Here is a 20985-nt window from a genome sequence, read left to right as displayed (position 1 = left end):
ATTAGATTAGAGAAGATACACTTACTTGAATGGCACAAAAATCCTTCTTGTGGTCTCCTTGACTGATGGAAGTCTCAAACAAAATTAGAGAGAAAAGAAGTTTTGAGTGTGAGTAAGATTGTGAGAGTGAATGAATGGGATAATGGCTGATTTAGGGCTTTTTATCCCAATTTTCGGACTAGGGCCGCGGCATTACCTTGACTATGCCGCGGCCCGCATCAAATTTCCACATTGGAATGCCGCGGCCCTCTCAGACATATGCCGCGGCCCGCCTTGTGATTCTGGGAAAACTTGGGATCAATGCTGCGGCCCTCCTCATCTATGCCGCGGCCCGCCCCTTTTCTGCCAAATCCGTGAGCCTCTGGAACCCCCCAATGCCGCGGCATCATAGGGCTATGCCGCGGCCCTTAAGGAATTTTTAATTTTTTGATTTTTTTAAATTTTTTTTCATTTTTCACGTTTTTCACGATTCTAAAAGTCCAAAAATAAACCAAATATCCATCGTTTACAAATACAAAAGTAAAAAAAATAACAAGTAAAATATAGGGTGCCTCCTACAAGCGCTGTCGTTAACGTCATTTAGCCGGACGCGGAACCCTCTTCAGAGAGGCTTCAGAAGGAGGATAGACTTCGCTTGATCAAAACTACCACCCAAGTAGGGTTTCAATCTCTGACCATTGACTTTAAATGAATCACCTGAGTTGCCCCGAACTTCTACAGAACCATAAGGAAAAACTTGAACTACAGTGAATGGTCCGGACCATCTTGACTTCAATTTGCCAGGAAACAGTCGAAGTCTTGAATTGAACAGAAGTACCTGCTGCCCTGGTTGGAACTCCCTTCTGATTAAGTTCTTGTCATGCCAAGCCTTTGTTCTTTCTTTATAAATCTTAGCATTCTCATAAGCCTCATTTCTGAACTCGTCAAGTTCATTCAGTTGCAACAGTATTCTTTCACTAGCGGCACTCCAATCATAATTTAACTTTTTCATAGCCCAAAATGCCCTATGCTCCAATTCGACTGGTAGATGACACGCTTTACCAAACACCAACCTATAAGGAGACATGCCTATTGGTGTTTTGAATGCAGTTCTGTACGCCCAAATCGCATCATCTAACTTTTTCGACCAATTCTTCCTCGAACTGTCAACGGTCTTCTCAAGGATGCTCTTGATTTCTCTGTTCGAAACTTCAGCTTGCCCATTTGATTGAGGATGATAAGGCAAAGCTTTTCGGTGATAAACTCCATAACGAGCCAGCAGTGCATCCAATTGCTTATTCACAAAGTGTTTCCCTTCATCGCTAATCAGAGCTCGGGGAGTGCCAAATCTAGTAAAAATATGTTTATGCAGAAAATTAAGCACAGTTTTACCATCATTGGCTCTAGTTGCTGCAGCCTCCACCCATTTGGATACATAATCCACTGCCAATAGAATATATTCATTGTTGTAAGACGGTGGAAAAGGCCCCATGAAATCGATGCCCCATACGTCAAACATTTCCACCTCAAGAATCCCTTGTAGAGGCATTTCGTTTCTCCTCGAGATATTGCCAGTTCTCTGACATCTATCACAGGCCTTGACAAACACATTGGCATCCTTGAATAATGAAGGCCAATAGAAACCGCTTTGTAATACCTTAGCCGCCGTTCTTGATGCTCCAAAATGCCCTCCGCATTGTTGAGTATGACAGTGATTAAGAATGGACTGCATCTCTTCTTCAGGAACGCACCTTCTGATAATCTGATCAACACAGTGCCTATAGAGAATAGGTTCCTCCCAATAGTAGTGTTTCACCTCAGAAAAGAATTTCTTTAATTGCTACTTTGACATTTCAGAAGGCACAATTTTTGCAACCAAAAAGTTCACTATGTCTGCAAACCAAGGGACAGCTAAAGTCTCACTTACCCCAAACAACTGCTCATCAGGAAAATAATCATTGATTTGCACTGCTTTCTTATTTTCAGTCTCCTCCACCTCAAGTCTAGAGAGATGATCAGCTACCACATTCTCGCTGCCCTTCTTGTCACGAATCTCCATGTCAAATTCTTGAAGCAACAGAATCCATCTAATCAAGCGGGGCTTGGCATCTTTCTTTGACATCAGGTATTTAATGGCAGAGTGATCAGTGTAGACAATCACCTTGTTACCAATCAGATATGGTCTGAATTTATCGCAAGCAAACACAATAGCTAGCAACTCTTTTTCTGTAGTGGCATAATTAAGCTGAGCATCATTTAGAGTCCGACTAGCATAGTAAATAGACGTGAATACCTTATCAATCCGCTGTCCCAGAACTGCCCCCACTGCGTAATCACTGGCATCACACATCAACTCAAAAGGCAATTCCCATCTCGGAGCTATCACAATTGGAGCAGAAATAAGCATTTCTTTCAAGAAATTGAACGCCCTCAAACATTCGTCATTAAAATCAAAGACAACTCCATTCATAAGCAGATTCGAGAGAGGCTTAGACACCTTTGAGAAATCTTTGATGAATCTTCGATAGAACCCAGCGTGACCAAGAAAACTTCTAACTCCTTTGACTGAAACTGGTGGAGGCAGCCTTTCAATGGTAGAAATTTTCGCTCTATCTACCTCAATTCCCTCACTTGAAATTTTATGGCCAAGGACAATCCCCTCTTTCACCATAAAATGGCATTTCTCCCAATTCAACACCAAATTAGCCATCTCACAACGACGCAGCACGTTCTTTAAATTACCCAAACAGAGGTCGAATGATGAGCCAAAAACAGAGAAGTCATCCATGAAAATCTCAATACACCGGTCTACCATGTCTGAAAATATGGCCATCATGCACCGTTGAAATGTTGCAGGGGCATTGCATAGTCCAAATGGCATTCTCCTGAAAGAAAATGTGCCATAAGGACATGTGAAGGTTGTTTTCTCTTGATCCTCTGGTGCAATAGCGATCTGATGATACCCAGAATACCCATCCAAGAAACAGTAGTAGCTGTGGCCTGCCAATCTGTCAAGCATCTGATCAAGAAAAGGCAAAGGAAAATGATCCTTCCTTGTTGCCTTATTGAGCTTGCGGTAGTCTATACAAATCCGCCACCCCGTTACAGTCCTTGTTGGAATGAGTTCATTGTTCTCATTTTTCACCACAGTCATTCCACCCTTCTTAGGTACCACTTGCACAGGGCTCACCCATGCACTATCAGAAATTGGGTAGATCACCCCAACATCCAACCATTTAAGAATCTGATCCAATACTACATCCTTCATGGCTGGATTGAGTCTTCTCTGGGCCTCTATGGATGGCTTGCTATTCTCCTCCAATAAAATTTTATGCATCACTGTCGCTGGGCTTATTCCTCTAATATCTGCCAATGTCCACCCAATGGCCAATTTATGCTCCCTTAGAACCCTCAACAGTTTCTCCAATTCTACCTTTGACAAATCAGCTGACACAATGACCGGTAAAGTTTCATTCTCTCCCAAATAAGCATATTGCAAGTGATCTGGGAGGACCTTTAATTCCAACGGTGGTGGCTGCTGAATGGAGGTTAGCGGTTTATCAGTCGCATCCGCTAATTCTTGGAACTTTTTCCAATATGGTAAGAAAGAGTTGATCCAGTTTACACATTCTCTGATCTCAGCATCCTCATCATCATCGCCCTCATCACCCAATAATACTGCCTCTAAGGCATCACTGCTCATCCTTCTCTTGGAGACTGCCTTTTCTATCATATCCACACTAAAGCAACTGTCACTAGCCACCGGATACTTCATAGACTTGAAGACATTAAAGACCACCTCATCTCCTTGAACTCTCAGCTTAAGCTCTCCTTTTTGAACATCAATAAGAGCTTGGCCTGTGGCTAAAAATGGTCTACCAAGAATAATAGGAACATCTGTGTCCTCCTCCATGTCCAGAACAATAAAGTCAGCGGGAAATATGAACTTATCCACTTTCACAAGAACATCCTCAATAATACCTCGTGGATGTGTTAACGATCGGTCTGCGAGCTGTAAAGTGACAGTTGTTGGTTTTGCCTCCCCCAAACCAAGTCTTTTAAACACAGATAAGGGCATCAAATTGATACTTGCCCCCAGATCACATAAGGCGTGCTTGCATTCAAACTTGCCAATGGTGCAAGGTATGGTGAAACTCCCCGGATCTCTCAGCTTTTGGGGTAACTTCCTTTGTAAAATAGCGCTGCACTCTTCAGTGAGTGCTACAGTCTCATAGTCCTCCATTCTCCTTTTCTTTGACAGAATCTCCTTCATGAACTTAACATAACTGGGCATCTGCTCCAAGGCCTCCGCAAAAGGAATGTTTATGTGCAGCTTTTTAAACACCTCAAGAAACTTAGAAAACTGTTTATCAAGGGTAGTCTTTCTAAGCCTCTGAGGGTATGGAACTCTAACTGGCTGCTCAATGACAACTGGGGGACTCTGTTCTGACTTCTGATGGTCTTTAGTAACCCTTTCTGAATCAGACTGTGCACCCATCTCTTTTTTCTGAACCACTGCCTGTGGAGGTCTAGGCTGCTCTGTTTGCTTCCCACTCCGCAAAGTGATTGCTTGAACTTGCTCCTTGGGGTTGACTTCAGTATTACTTGGCAAGTTTCCCTGGGGTCTGTTATTGAGCATATTTTCCAACTGCCCAACCTGTGTCTCAAGGTTTCGAATGGAGGATCTTGTCTCAGTCATAAATTGAGTCTGAGTGTTAGTAAGAGTCAACAGGGCAGCTTGCAGTTCATTAGGTCTCTCAGGTTGAGGCATTGATTGTTGAGGCCTAGGCTGCATTGATGACGAAGCTTGATTCATAGGTGGCTGAGGCATGTTATTCTGAAATTGACCCTGAAACTGAGGTTGTTGGCCTTGATTATTCTTCCACGAAAAATTGGGATGATTTCGCCACCCAGGATTGTAGTTGTTGGAGAATGGATTATTGAGTGGCCTCTGAAAATTTCCCACCGCCTGAACTTGAGCATGATCCATGGGGGTGTTATTCATACAGATAGGGCACTGATCGACAGAATGAGCACCACCACACATTTCACATCTCACTGCCATCTGAACCGCATTAGCAGACACACTACTCTGTTGCAACTGCTTGGTCAAAGAGGCTACTTGCGCTGTTAAGGCAGTGATTGCATCTAGCTCATGCACCCCAGCTACCTTTCTGACTCCTGATGATCTTTCCTCAGACCACTGATGGTTGTTTGTAGCCATGTCCTCCAGCAGTTCATAAGCACCAGCTGCGCTCTTGCTCATAAAAGTGCCACCCGCTGCAGCATCAATAATGGTTCTGGTTGTCGGACATAAACCATTGTAGAAATTTTGTACTAGCATCCACTGTTCTATGCCATGATGAGGACATCTTCTCAGGAGTTCCTTAAACCGTTCCCAAGCTTCATACAGTGACTCTCCGTCATTCTGGCAAAAGTTATTTATCTCTCCCCTCAATTTAGCAGCCTTTGACGGAGGGAAAAATTTGGATAAAAATTTCTGAGCCAGATCTTGCCAAGTGACAATGGAGTTGGGCTGCAGAGAATTCAGCCAACTTTTAGCTCTGTCCCTTAGAGAAAATGGGAAGAGCCTAAGCTTGATTGCGTCATCACTCACCCCATTATATTTGAAGGTTCCACACAATTCTAGGAAGTTGGACAAATGGGTGTGAGGATCTTCAGAGGGCAACCCATTGAATTGCATAGAGGACTGCACCATTTGTAAAATAGCAGGCTTGATTTCGAAGTTGTTGGCCTCTACAGCTGGTGGGCGTATACTATTTTGTACTCCCGTCAGAGTGGGTAGCACATAATCTCTCAGACTCCTCTCAGCGTTGGTCTGAGCCTGAACCCCTTGGACAACTCCTGGATTTAAACCATTCCTGCCATCCCCATCATTCTGTGCCATCTTCACAGAATTCTGGGTCTCTCTCTTAGTCTTTCTGATTTGATTGCAAGACTTTTCGATCTCGGGATTCAGAGGAACAAGTGTGGCTTTTCCTTTTCTGCCACGCATATACCAAAATTCACCTGAGATAGAAAAATTTAGCAACTAAACAGATTAGAAGCAAATAAATTAAAATCAAATTAGAATAAAAATTAATTAAACTGATATTGATAATTTTCAGTCCTCGGCAACGGCGCCAAAAACTTGTTGCGATAATTTTGCTATGCAAGTGCACACAGTCGCGAACTTGTAATAAAATGGTAAAACCAAGTATCGTCCTCAAGGACTTAATTATCAATTACCAGTCAATTAATCTCTTGTTCTATTTGATGAATTAAAATTTCTTGATTTTTGTAAAATACAGCAAAAGAATCGATAAAGTGCAGAAATAATAATCGACAATTAAATAGAATAATAACTAATAGTAAAAACTCGTAATTCAATCACTGAGAAACAATTAGGATATTCAATCTCATCAACTATCCTTTCTATTATTCCCTAACGCAAAGTATGAATTCTTCTTATTTTTACCTAATTCAATTAACAAGTTGAAACAACAGTCTATAATCATACTATGAATTATAAACTCAACCTAGGTGACAATTTCCTATATTTCTATGGTAAATTGAACCACAAAGGTAGCATTAAATTCCACAACTTAATAACAGCTACACAATTAATTCAGATACTTTCGTTCTAAATTAGAATTATGTCCAATATAACCACAGCATAATTAAATCTCACTTCTCAGATTTTGACTTAAAAACATATATATATATGACTAAAGATGGCCAATCAATAATCAATCTATAAGAACAGGTTATAAGGAATTGAAGAAGATTGAAGAAGAGGAAATTAAAATTGCATTAGGTCATAATAGAAATTCAAGTGATTCAATTGAACATCCTAAACAGAAAATTAGTTCATAGTCATAGTGCTAATCACAACAGAATTTAAAGATAACATCAAAAAGAAAAACATGTAAAAATACTCTAAGCTTGAGCCTTCAACACCAGAACTCCTCCCTTCGTCCGTACCTCCTTCTCTCTTCTTTTTCGTCCTTTAAAACCTAGGATTTTTAGATTTTAGAGAGGCGGGCCGCGGCTCTACATACACTATGCCGCGGCCCGTGTCAAAATTTCTGGGCAGACTATCCTTTCAATGCCGCGGCTCTCTGAAACCATGCCGCGGCCCGCATCATTGTCTTCTGGGCAAAATGCCCATCCATGCCGCGGCTCTATCTAGCCATGCCGCGGCCCGAAGATGTCCTCAAAAACCATGCTTCTGTTTCTCCCCCTAGCCGCGGCCCTACTTTGATCAAGCCATGGCTCTTAAGGAATTCTTCAATTCTTCAAGTTTTCATCCCAAAATTTCACCAACACTTCCAAATTGTGTTGAGAACCATTCTTGATCAAAATATGATGAAAAACTCGATTATTTCTTCCCTTTCTTTGGCATTTCCTTCCACATGCTCAATTCTTCCTGATATTCACAAAAACAACCAAACAAAGCGTAAACCCGCGCTAAAACAAGGAAAAACAAAATAAAAGACTACTAAAAACATCACCAAAACATCATGAAAACTAGACTCATCAGTAGTAACCCCTGCCACAGTGGTGATACGTACATCTCGGGCTAATCTGGGATGTAGCCCCTGCAAGAATCTCTCTCTTCTGGTCCCATCAGTGGGCACCAGCTCCTTGGCAAACTTCGCCAAACGATCGAACTTCAAGGCATACTCAGTAACTGATAAGTTCCCCTGCAGTAGCCTAATAAACTCCTCGGCCTTCGCCGCTCTAATAGCATCATTATAATATTTTTCATTGAATAGAGTCTGAAACTCTTCCCAAGTCAGAGCATTCACATTCTTGGTCTGGGTAATCACTTCCCACCAAATCCGGGCATCCTCCCAAAACATATAAGTGGCACAGGCCACCCTCTTATTACCAGATACCCTCATAAAGTCAAGGATAGTGGTAATCATGCTCATCCATTATTCAGCCTTGGCAGGATCTGCACTGCCCTCAAATACAAGAGGTTGTTGCTTCTTGAACCTTTCATAGAGAGGCTCCCATTTATTCCCAACCTCAGGCAGCTGCTCTACTGCTGGCACCGACACAGGATGTGCCTCTGATACACTAGCCACTGTAGGCCCTTGCTGCTGTTTCAGGAGACGTAACTCTTCTCCCTGTTTCAATATAGTAGCCTGCCGATCACTGACTATTTACTGCCAGTTAACAGGAGCTGGCTGTGGAATCTGTGACTGGTCATTTTCTTGACCCTGGCTATTATTATTATTCTGGCCTTGATCACTCTGGCCAGCTGAAGTGTCTGTCTGTCCTGGATTCATAATTCTGTCACTGATACCTTGCTGAAATAATGATCAATACGACCAGTCAGGTAGTAATAACTAAACCTCTTGCCGCCTCATGGTCCAAGAACAAGCAGACAATTATCATATCCCACAGTCATTCAATTATTCAAGCAGATACATGTTTATAGAATTCAGCACTAATAATTCATAATCAACAATACTAATGAATATGTTCCAACAATTTCAGTACTAATTAGCACACAGTTGCAGAGGATATAACATTTCAGGGGCACAGGTTCAACATGGTGTCTCATGCATACAGGTAAAGAATATATACCACATTTAAGCAGTTATACATATAACTACATAAATAGTTACCAAACCATGAGTCGAGCTTGACTTCAGTGATGTGTGTACATGCCCAGCCAGTCTACAGGAACCCTAACCTTGGCATTGCTCTAATACCAAGTTGTAACGCCCTGGTTACCCCAGAACAGTTACGGTGATCGGTGAACCAGAAATTTGACCCGCTACCCGAGTCCTTTGGTTAAAAACGTGCTCTAAATGTGATTAACAGGTTAAGGTGGAAAATCAATAAAAGGGAAGGATAGTCTATATTATAAATTGCTCTGCAGAGCTAATCAAAACATTTACAAGTTGTTCTTAGTACAAAATGGTCATTACTGTTGCAAATATACAATCCCGCCGACCTAAGAGGCAAAATAGGGTAAGCCCCCTAGTTCCTCTGAGAACTCCTTGGCTGTGGTGGTCAAACGGCCGCATATGTACACATCACAACCTAAGCTCTCCACTCAAGGCTGGGTGAGCTTTTCTTTTCCTTTACCTGCACCACATAGCACCCATGAGCCAAGGCCCAGCAAGAAAAAACAATACAGCATGATATAATATCAACAATGATCTTAATAATCATCCAGGACTATCAATCTAAAACAGATAGGTGACTGATAGTCCAAAAAGTCACAAAAGTGGGTACAGCCCCCTCTAGCCATGTGACGATAGGATCACCAGGGCTTATCTGATAAGTGAGCCTTTCATAAGTTTGACCAGGATTGGTGTATGGTGAATAGTCACCAACATAACCCTCCTCATGACCATAGAGTCATAACCCTGGAACATCATTCCCTAGCCATGTGACAACAGTCACCGGGGCCTTATGCCCTGGCTCTGTGTAACTAGTCTTAGACTAGCCAAGCGCTTATAAGTTCGTCGACCTTAGGGTTAGTCCAGTGTTAATGCCTTAGAGCCATTCAACACTGATATCAATTAGATCTAATCTTCATTTGGCTCGGCATTCATGACACTATGCCATTTCTGACTCTTTAGGTCAGTGTCCCTGACTAGCCCATACATATACAAGTATTCAACATTTGCTAGCATTCAATAGGCAATCCATGTCCACATTTATCAATCAACATGCCTCAATAATAATCACGCATGTCATATATACACGGGGTGCAGTTTTCTTACCTCAGGTTGGAGCGAGAAATATAATAAGGACGACCCCTCAGAACGATCGATCTTTCGTTCCTTAGCGGTTACCTAATCACAACCAATTATAACCTCCATTAATGAGAATCAACATGAATAGGGTCTTAACATAAGCACCACTCTCGGGACCTCGAAACATGCCTACACGGTGAGTAGATTCGATCTCGGGCCTTAAGGATTGAAACCCCAAGTCAAAAACCCTTAAAAACACCCAAAACAGGACTTTGAAGGAACAGGGTAGCGCTACAGCGCTGAACCCCTAGCACCACAATGCTATACTCAGGACCCCCAACATGCCCATCTGCCTCCTGAGGAGCGTTGTAGTGCCCTAGGGTGGGCGTTATATCGATACCTCTAGACCAAAACTCCCCTAAACCGACCTTCTTTATCTCCATTGATTCCAACCTGATTCCCAAGCTTCCTAATCCCATTCTTAATTCCAAATGAACCCAAAAACCATCCTAACACATCCCAAACATCACAAGCATAGGAACCCTAGACAAAACTCCCAACAAAACCAAGTATTCACCCTAGAAATCTCAGCTGCAAAACAGAACCAAAACAGGGCAAACCAGAGAATTCTATGGTTAGAAACTTACCCAAAGCTTAGCTTATGATGCTCTTCAATGGAAGAACACACTCCCAAACTCCCAAGGCTTGCTTCCCAAGCTTGAATCCTCAAGAATGGTTCAAAAATCACAGAGAAAGGTGAAGAAAAGAGGTACGGGAGAAACTCTTAAACGTGCTCTGTTTTTGCTCTCTTCTTCAGCCAACAATGGTTTATATCTATCCTAGGGGTGAAATGACCATTTTACCCCTAGGTCAATTAATAGTTTCTAAAGGCTCCCAAGGGCATAATTGGCACTTTCCTCCTATCTCGTTAATCATAATTAATGCTCTCCAATTCCCGCTATTCTCGATAATCTCAAACGCCAATAATTCACATCCCGTTACCCTTTAATTCCCGGTAACGCTCTAATCATTAAAATCACCCCGGAACTCAACCCGAGCCCCGAACTTAAACCTGTTGTGACTAAACCGCTAATCAATGATCCAAGATTTTCTCATGCCGAGTAGCTCGAACAAACCCACATTATAATGTGGTCTCAACACATATCATCGACATGCATACAAATATACAATTTTACCCTCAACGGGCCAAATTACCATCACACCCCTATAATTAAAATGTGGACCCACATGCATGTATTTAACATCATATTATAATATAATTCACATATACATGCATGATATCATTTAATGGCTTAATTAAACAAGTATGGCCCTCCCGGCCTACTAATCCCGCCATTAAACCACATCGGAGAATTCAGGGCATTACAGCCGGAGCTAGGTTTCAAGGGTCGCAACCCTTAGGTGCATTCTTGATATTTTGGGGATTTTAGGGGCGGGAATCTAACTTAGGGTGCTCGGGATCGATTCCACCACCGTGCTTGGCAGAATTCGATGTCCCGGATGCTAGAACTATACCCGGAAACCTTTATTAGAGTATTAATGGAATTTATTACCTTGGTTATGACTAGGTGTTAAGCTAGGGCTCGGGAAACGGATCGTGCTCGAGGGACGTCGCTCGTAGTCAGTGAACGTGGAAATTAAAGGTAAGAAAACTGCACCCGGTTGTGTAATTGTAAAGGGACTAAGGATTCCCTAATATGTATGCTTTGAAAGGATGGTATTATGCCATGTAAATAGTAAACCAACGGCCTAAGAGCGCCAAGGTTACACTAGCGCACAGAGCGCGGCTTGGCCACTGGTAGCCAAGGACAGCTTATTATGCACTGAGCTCGGTTTAAGCGAGCCAGAGTCAGTGGGGTAAACAGAGGGTGCGGCCTAAGTTGTCGGCTTTGATAATCTTGTAGCTTGATTGTTATTAACGTTTAATTGCATCTTTGACTCTGAGTACATGTTATATGGTTAATATGAGTGTTAAGTGTTTGATCATGCCTAAAGGATTAATTATTTGTTATTATTGTTTGTGATGTATATTATGTTTTCTTGCTGGGCCTTGGCTCACGGGTGCTACGTGGTGCAGGTAAAGGCAATGGCAAACTTGATCAGCCCTGACTTGGAGAACTCTGTGAGCTGATTGTACATGACCAGCTGCTCAGCCGCCACGGTTGAGGGGAAAGCAGGAACAGGGGAACCAGAAACTGAGGATCAAAGATGAGGATATACCGAAGATGACCTTCCGGACGCGATATGGGCATTATGAGTTCTTAGTCATGTCTTTTGGTTTGACCAATGCCCCGACAGCTTTTATGGATTTGATGAACAGGGTGTTCAAGGACTTCTTAGATCAGTTCGTCATTGTCTTCATCGACGAAATTCTAGTATACTCCATTTCAGAGGCAGAGCATGAGCAACATCTTCAACAGGTTTTACAGAAGTTAAGGGAGCATCAATTATACGCCAAGTTTAAAAAGTGTGAGTTTTGGTTGCCAGAGGTGACTTTCCTTGGGCATATAGTTGGTGCAGAAGGGATTAAGGTGGATCCGTCCAAGGTGGAGGCACTAAGGGATTGTCCGAGGCCAAGGAACTCCTCAGAGGTGCAGAGTTTCCTTGGGTTGGCAGGTTATTATAGGCGGTTTGTGGAGGGATTCTCAAAGATTGCTTCACCAATGACAGAGTTGACAAGAAAGAATCAGAGATTTGTTTAGTCAGAGAGGTGTGAGAACAGTTTCTAACAATTGAAGCGATGGCTTATTTCTGCACCTGTGCTGAGTCTTCCTTCGGAGGAAGGAAAGTTTGTGGCTTACTGTGATGCATCGAGGATGGGTTTAGGTTGCGTGCTAATGCAGAATGAGAAAGTTATAGCTTATGCATCGTGGCAGCTGAAGGAGTATGAACAGCGATATCCTACTCATGATTTGGAACTGGCAGCAGTGGTATTCGCATTGAAGGTGTGGCGTCATTACCTGTATGGGGAGAAGTGCGAGATATACACTAACCATAAGAGTTTGAAGTATTTCTTCACTCAGAAGGATCTGAACATGAGACAGAGGCGATGGTTGGAGCTGGTTAAGGATTATGACTGCAATATCCTTTACCACTCAGGGAAGGCCAATGTGGTGGCAGATGCATTGAGTAGGTGGGGCCCAGGACAATTGTATAGTTCCACCCGGATCTCGAGAGAGTTAGCTGATGAGATGGCCAGGGCAAAGATAGAATTGGTGGTGGGTTAGTTAGCTAATATTACCTTGCAGTCGACCCTACTAGAAAGGATCAAGGAGAGACAATTGGTGGATGCGTAGTTGCAAGATGTTAGGCAGCATGTCTTAGTCGGGACAGCTAAGGATTATTCTATTTCTGAGACTGGTATACTTCGACATCAGGGACTGATTTGTGTTCCGGCAGATAAGGAGATCAGACGAGAGAGCAACAGAGACATGTACCTCTCGATCACAAAGGATCCCGATATGAAGACCAAGTTCGAGGCACGTATCGAGGCAAACACTGCCCGTGCGGCTCAGGAGAAAGAGGCTTTGGTGGTAGGTCATGTCCCCGAAATTAACCTGGTGATCGAGCTGGTGGTAGAGGTTAAACCCTGTTTTGCCGCTTAGATCGGCTGATTGTAAATATTTTCTTGTATTAGACCTCTAAATTATATTTTTGGGATCCCAATGTATACAGTAAACGTTATATCTTAACCATAATTTTTAATCCCTAAACTGCTAATCATACCTAGTTACACGTTTATGGCCAAATGACTTGATTAGCGAGTTTAGCATTGTTTATAATGTGCACCGTATTGGTCCCTGGAGTTTAGGGCGTTACAGCTGGGACCTGCGGGCCCACTAACGGCACGGGCACTCTAGCCATGGGGAGTTGGGCCTGGCGCGCTCCACCCTTAGCATATTGGTGGAGATGTCCTAACTTGATGAGGTTTTTGATCTCATCCTTGAGTTGGAGATACTCATTGGTGTGGTGCCCTATGTCATTGTGAAAATGAAAAAACTTGTCTGGATCTCGCCTTTCCTTGTCCCTCCGGATGGGTTGTGGCTTCTGATAGTGAACATGCTATTTTGTGTCCACGAAGATGTTCTCTCAGCCAGTGCGTTTCCATTTAACTTGGTCTTCTGGCCTATGCCTTTTCCTGCGCATCTACTGCCGCCGGGGGTTCGACTAGGTGCAGCAGACTGGGATGGAGTGAAACTCTGGCACTGAATGCAGGCTGAAAAGCACTATACCCAGTGGGCACTGCTCCATATCCTATCGGGGCCACGCTGAAACCAGAAGTTGGCATGACATTGAAACTTGTGGGTGGGACGCTTAGGCTGGGTTGGACTCCTCCCAAGCCTGGTTGGACGGGAGCATAAGGGGAATACTGGATTCCCGAAGCCATGGGGCCAGATGCGGTCCGATTGGGGAAGGTAATGGTCCTCTGAACGCACCAATCTGGGCATCCTCTCAGTTGATATACTCTTGTGCTTGATGAATGACTTCGAGCGATCGGCATCCCCTCAGCTGGAGGTCATCCCAAAGCGGGGACCCCGCGCGGATGCCAGCCTTCATCAACCCTCTTGGTTCTTGCCACCTCCTCCTTGAAGCATTAGATGTATGCCTTGAGTGTCGTGAAGGGCCCTTGTTTAATGTTGGCCAAAGCATTGACCTCGAAGCTCACATTCCGAGCTCCTATGAATTGCCTTCGGAAGGCAGATGGCAGCTGATGCCACGAATGAATGGATCCTAGTCAATGCTTCTTGAACCACTCATCTGTTGGTCCCATTAGAGTGATCGGGAACACATGACACTTAGCGTCGTCGGAGATGCGGTGCACTGACATCAACCTGTTGAACTTAGAAAGGTGGTCAGTGGGATCCCAGCTGCCATCATAGGGTGGGATGGCCAACATCTTGAAGCCCTGAGACAAGGGGGCTTCCACAATGTGGGGAGAGCATGGCTCCACTTCTTCATCTTCCGAGTTTGAGTCGTGGCCTTGCCGCCTGGCCATTCTTAGCATGATCTTCTTTAGACTCTGCACAGATCAGATCGCGGTCTCAGTTGACGCTCTGTGCGGGGTTATCTCTTCTTTGGGCATTTAGGTTATCCTAGAGGTCTGATAGACCTTTCCTAGTGAGTTCACGCCCATTGGCCTTATTACATCTTCGAGCATTAAGGTTGTCCCGCTAGTCAGCTTGAGCCCAGGATGCACCATTATCCTCGGGACGAGCCACCTCGGTCTCTCCGTCGGACTCAATATTCTCATCATTTACCGAGATACTGATGCCACGTTCTCGATTCTATGAGATATTCCTTGGATGGACCCCCCGACCATTGTTCCTACGGGGTTGGTGAGGTCCCGATGGGACACAACCTATAGGCTTCGCGTGATCCATATAGGCACGTCAGGGAAGAATGCCCTGAGCTCCACGGGCGTTGACAGCCTAGCGGTGTTCTTAGGCCCCTGGGCCACTACCTTTACCAACTTGCTTAGGAACCTGGTGGCCCTTGGGGTCTTGATGAGCCCTCTTCTGCTTTGGAGCCAGATTATCGTCAACTTTTTCTTTGCCACGATCCAGTGGTGGCACTGGGGTTTCAACTCCAGCTGAATGCTTGGTGGGCATTCAAGCTGGCAGATCTCGTTCCTCTTCAGCCAGGTGTTCAGGGGGCACACTGGTTGTATTGATAGGTGGCACTCCAACAGGGTGCGTAGGTGGCACGCCAGTTGGGTGCCCAGCTGGTACATTACCATTGGGGTCCACTCGTAACACTTGGGCTACAAGAGTGGCCTTCATGGCCAGCACCATCTCCTGTAGGACGGCGATGTTACCCTTTTGGGCATCAATCTCTTGCTACTGGGTGGCCACCTTTTCATGGAGTACCACCACCTCCAGTGTTTCCTTAGAATCCATGGGCTGAGGGTATTCTTCCTCATAATACTCCTGGACACCACCGTCATCTTCGCCGTCGTACTCGACATCTTCGTCATAATCCTCTACCATTTCAAGCATGTGCTGAGGTGGTTGTCTACTGGTTTCCCCTCCTTCAACTCAGGCATGTTTCAAATGCTTTCTTCAAGCTCTCAATGAAAGCACCAAAATGTTGACTGCCTTTTTCGCTATCAACCTAAAGATGAGAGATTAAAGAAATAAGCAACAAGAACACAACAATTTTTACATGGTTTAGGCTATAAAAGAGCCCTAGTCCACGAGTCTCTGATATTAAGGAGATTGGAAGCTTTCTAAAGGCAATCTCCAATGGGGTTTTCTCAGGCAGCGTTCATATTGCTCTGAGTACAAGGTTCTCTTCCTTCAAAAATTCTTAACCCTTTACAATGAGATCCCTAGCCCAATATATAGAGGCTGGGGTCATTAATTTTGTAACGCCCTAAACTCCAAGGACCGTTACGGTGTGCCTTGTAACAGTGCTAAACTCACTAATCGAGTCATTTGGCCAAAATCGTGTACTAAGTATGATTAGCGGTTTAGGGATTAAATTTTTTGGATAAGATGTAACGTTTCCTTAGAACGTATAATATATATATGTTGGGATCCCAAAATTATAATTTCAGAGTCTACTACAAGAAAATATTTACAACAGGCCGTTCTATGCGGCAAAACAGGGTTTAACCCTAGTTCCTTCTCAACCTCGGCCGTGGTGGACGAGCAGCTGCATATGTACACCTCATCACCTAAGCTCTCCAACTCAAGGATGGTCCAGCTTTCTTTTGCCTTTACTTGCACCACATAGCACCCATGAGCCGAAGCCCAGCAAGAAAACTTAATATGCTCATGAACAGTTATAACATGTCATCGAATTATAAGGCACACGCTTAGCAGATATGGCCCTATTCCAGCAGGCAACAAATCCACATAATGTTGAGTATGACACATCAACCAATGATCATAATAATCATCTAGGACTCTTAGCCCCGATATAGAAACGCAATGTTGAGTATAATACATCAACCAATGATCATAATAATCATCCAGGACTTTCAGTCCAAACAAATAGGTGACAGTCATAAAAGTCACAAAAGTGGGTACAGCCCCCTTTCACCATGTGACGATAGGGTCACTCGGGCTTAACTGATAAATGAACCTTTCATAAAGTTTGACCAGGATAGGTGTATGATGAATAGTCACCAACATAACCTTCCTCATGACCTTAGAGTCATAACCCTAGAACATCGTTCCCTAGCCATGTGACAACAGCCACCAGGCCATATGCCCTGGCTCTAAGTAACTAGTCTTAGACTAGCCAAGCGCTTATAAGTTCATCGACCTTAGGGTCGGTCCAGCATTAATGCCATAGAGCCATTCAATGCTGATATCAATTAGATCTAATCTTCATTTGGCTCGGCGTTCATGACGCTATGCCATTTCTGACTCTTAGGTCAGTATCCCTGACTAGTCAGTGCCATAAACAAGTAAGAAATGCCACCAAACATATATCACATATCCAATATCCATATACAAGGCATTCAGCATGCTTACTTACCAAGTACTAGTACAATTAGGACCATGCATGAACACAGAGGCTTAAGCTCTGAGCAATATCATACTCAGTATATAAAGCATGTCCTAATCACATGTTTCTCGTGCATCATATGCATCATATATAAACATTCAACATGCATCAAGTACCATCATGCATGTCATATATACATAGGGTGCAATTTTCTTACACTGTTTTCTTACCTCGGATTCAAGCTAGAACCAAAATAAGAACGACCCTTGAGAACGATCAACCTTTAAGCCCTTAGCGGTCACCTAATCATAACCAAATATGGGATACCATCAATAAAAATGATCAACATAGGTTACCAAATCAAATTCTAGCCTCTGGGACAACAATCCAAACTAATCCTAGTAGTAGGAACACTCCCGAGGCCTATAGCTAAATTCCCGGGGTCAAAACGAGCAAATGGGGTGAAAACAGGGCAAGGGCTGCGGCCCTAGCACCTTGGGCCGCGGCCCCCAGAATTTCCTGAAGCAAGCGCCGCGGCGCCCAACACCAAGGGCCGCGGTGCCCAGCAAGAACAGAATTGGGGCACCTGCTTCATCGAGCTAGGGCCGCGGTGCCCAAGAACAAGGCCGCGGCCCCCAACCCTGGGCCACTCCCAAACTTGTTTTCAACTTCTCAAAGCTTCCAAAATCATACCCAAAAATTCCCCAATCATCAAAACAAAGTTCCCAAGCTTCCCAAAGCTCCATAACCCTCAAAACCCAAGGTTCAAACCAACCAAAAACTCAACAATTTACAAAGTCCAATTCTAAGCTTAAAAACTTTAGAAACTCAAAACTTCAAAATTAGATTACCTTTGATTGGGTTATTTTCCGTCAAATCCTTCTGTTAAGAAGCTTCTAATCTTTCCTAGGATCTCTAAGCCTCGACCCTCGCTTGATTCCAACTCCTAGAACTCGAAATTCCTTTAAGAAAGCTTCGAACGGTAAAATAGGCTATCGGGAAGAGAGAGAGAGAGAGATTTTCTAATGTACGTTCTTATCTGACAAGCTACTTCAAGCTTAAGTAACCTCAAATAAAATCTAGGGCTTGGGGTCTCGAAAACACCCCCGGGGACATTATAGTCAAAACTTCCAGAATTCCATCCTGATCTCAAATACTCTCAATTTATCATCAAATAAACATTCTTATTACCCAATACTTGACCCTGTTATAACAAAACCGCTAACTCATAATCTATGATCGTCTCATGCTGAATAGCTTGAATATATCTCCATAATAATAAAAACTCATTCACAAATTACAATATGCACCCAATTTACAAGTATGCCCTCAACAGGCCAAATTACCAAAATGCCCTTATGATTATAAATACACCCATATGCATGCATTTATCATCATATAATAATATAATTCACCTTAACATGCATATGATCATTTAATACCATGATAAATCAATTATGGCCCTCCCGGCCTCCTAATCAAGGTCCTAACCCTTACTAGGAAATTTAGGGCATTACAAATTCCTAATCATCTACAATTAATACGTGTTGGGCTAATTAATACACATTATCCCTGTTATTTGGGTATTAATACCACTTTAATGCATTGGGCTGCATCAACGAGAGACCACGGCCCAGGCAAACAATGTGGGGCCCACTGCAGAAAGTTACCTATTTTATGGGGAACATGCCCCTGACACTGTCAGGGCATGCCGCACGTATTTCCTTGTCAGGCAGCGTAGTGAAAGTGTGAATTGTCGAGTCATACAATTGAAAACACTCTGGACGGATCGCCAAAAAGGTTATCAGGCGATCCTCTGATGCTACAAACCTGCATTGGTTGACACTTGGCTAGCCTTCTAAGTCCCGAGGAAAAGGTCCTTGGCCTAGAAGACAACTGTTTGTAAGGAAATCAATGACTACTAACCAATTCTCAAGGCATGGCCTCGGAGAGACGTCCCTGCCATACCTTTATCTAAGGGACGTGGTCTCTAGCCGAGATATCCACCCTCCCAGGACTGACCCTCAAAGTGTGGTCTCACTTGAAGAGGCATGCGTCCTCGCCGCATGCCCTACTCGGATTATCACGTGTCATTTGGTGAAAACACAAACAACAAGAATATTTTTCTATTGAAAGGGAACTAAAACTATTTAATTGCTATTGTTTTTCAAACTCAAGAACTTGTTTGCAAAAAAAAACTCATGGATGGAATTACAAAAATGCATTACTTTTATTTTATGATTATATTATTTGGGCTTATTTTCCTTAAGCCAAATTCTATTTTATTGTTTTTTTAAATTAAAATGAAGGGAAATTTTGGAATGGTTATGGATTTGTAAGAGAGGTTTGTAACGTCCTGCGTTTCGGGTACCTTGAAACGACTCCGGTTGGGATTTTTTTCTCCGAGTTAAGAATATTATTTTAAATAATATTATATTTGTTTGGAATTTATTTCCATGAATTATTGCTAGCCAAATTATGAATTTTGTGTTTAAAAGTCAAGATAAGACTTTTGGTCCGGACCGACACAAAAACCCTAATCGGGTAAAAATCTCAGAAAATAAAATGAAAAACTATGGAAAATATATTGCGGGCATAAAATAAATTCATAAAAATTAAATTTTGGTAAAAAATAATAAACCTAAGGGAAAATGGAAATTTTAGGGCATTTTGTGTTAAATGCATAATTTTACCGAATTGGAGAATTTTATTCCATGAATGGACTTTAGGTTAAAATTTATTGTGTAATTAATTAAATTAAATGTGAGAGACATTTAATTTAATTATTATGTGTTAAGTTTTATTTTTTTTCTTAACAAAATATAATAATAACTTTATTATGAGTGAAAAAGGGTATAGAAAGTCAATTTGGATTTTTCTTCTTGGGAAATGTTTATTAACCTTTATAAAAAAAATATAAACACATATATAAACTAAATGGTGGCCGGCCATGTGAAAGAATTAATTGGGTTGACAAAATTAATTAAGTTTTAAATCCCATTTTAAATATTAGGGTTAATGGCAAGTGGATAGTAAAACACTCAAGTATTTTAGGATATTTTAGAGTAGTCTAAACCCTTCTAACCCCCCCAAATTCGACCCCCCTCTCTCTCACAATCACTCTCATCTTTTTTGAAAACTCTCTCTCAAGTTTTCTCTCCATCTTCAACCTCAAGACCATTAAGAAGGCTTGGAAGCCTAAGCTTTGGTCTAGGAAGGGTTTCCCTAAGGTAAAGTTTCAAAAAACTTGACTTTGTAAAGTTTTTAACCATAGGTCTTTCAATAGCTAACTATCTATATTGTTGGGGAGATTTGATTAAGGTATTGAAAGAGTTTTGAATGACTCAAAGCTAGCAGAAAGGTCTAAACCTTAAGCAAGAACAACAAGAGGCAAAAAGTTTACTTTTATGGTTGTTATTGTATGGTTTTTATTTTTAAGCATTATTTTATATATTTAATGCTTAAAGTTTCTTATTGGTGATGTAATAAGGCTATGGTAGTTTCTCTATACTTTTGATGATGCTTGTGTGTTGATTTTAGAAAATAGGGACCAAAATCCCTAAGGGTTTTGGTGAGAACCTTAAACAAAATACAAGTTTTGAGCTGTGACTTCCAAGGGGTCAATCATCTACTGTATATTGATTTTGTAAAATTAAATTATACTGTGATATTTTTGAGATTGAGTACATAAAATTGAGCTTTTGAAACACTAAAAAATGTTTAAAAATGAGTGAGTTATGCTATTTCAAAGTTGAGATAAAAAACTATTTTTTCGTATTCTTAATTTCGGGACCAAGTTTGAAAAGCC

At 42.4% G+C, this 20985-nt stretch overlaps 1 non-coding gene across 1 annotated transcript; it reads left to right on the top strand.

Annotated features, from left to right (window-relative positions):
* The first annotated feature begins 5333 nt into the window (after nt 1–5333).
* LOC133827966 (small nucleolar RNA R71) lies at nt 5334–5440 on the top strand. The gene has a single exon (XR_009890614.1). It is a non-coding gene; the product is annotated as a small nucleolar RNA R71 (small nucleolar RNA).
* The last annotated feature ends 15545 nt before the right edge of the window (nt 5441–20985 follow it).

Source organism: Humulus lupulus, chromosome 3 (assembly GCF_963169125.1).
Source record: "Humulus lupulus chromosome 3, drHumLupu1.1, whole genome shotgun sequence".
In the NCBI taxonomy this organism is placed as follows: Eukaryota; Viridiplantae; Streptophyta; class Magnoliopsida; order Rosales; family Cannabaceae; genus Humulus; species Humulus lupulus.
This window is presented reverse-complemented; position numbering and strand designations above follow the sequence as displayed.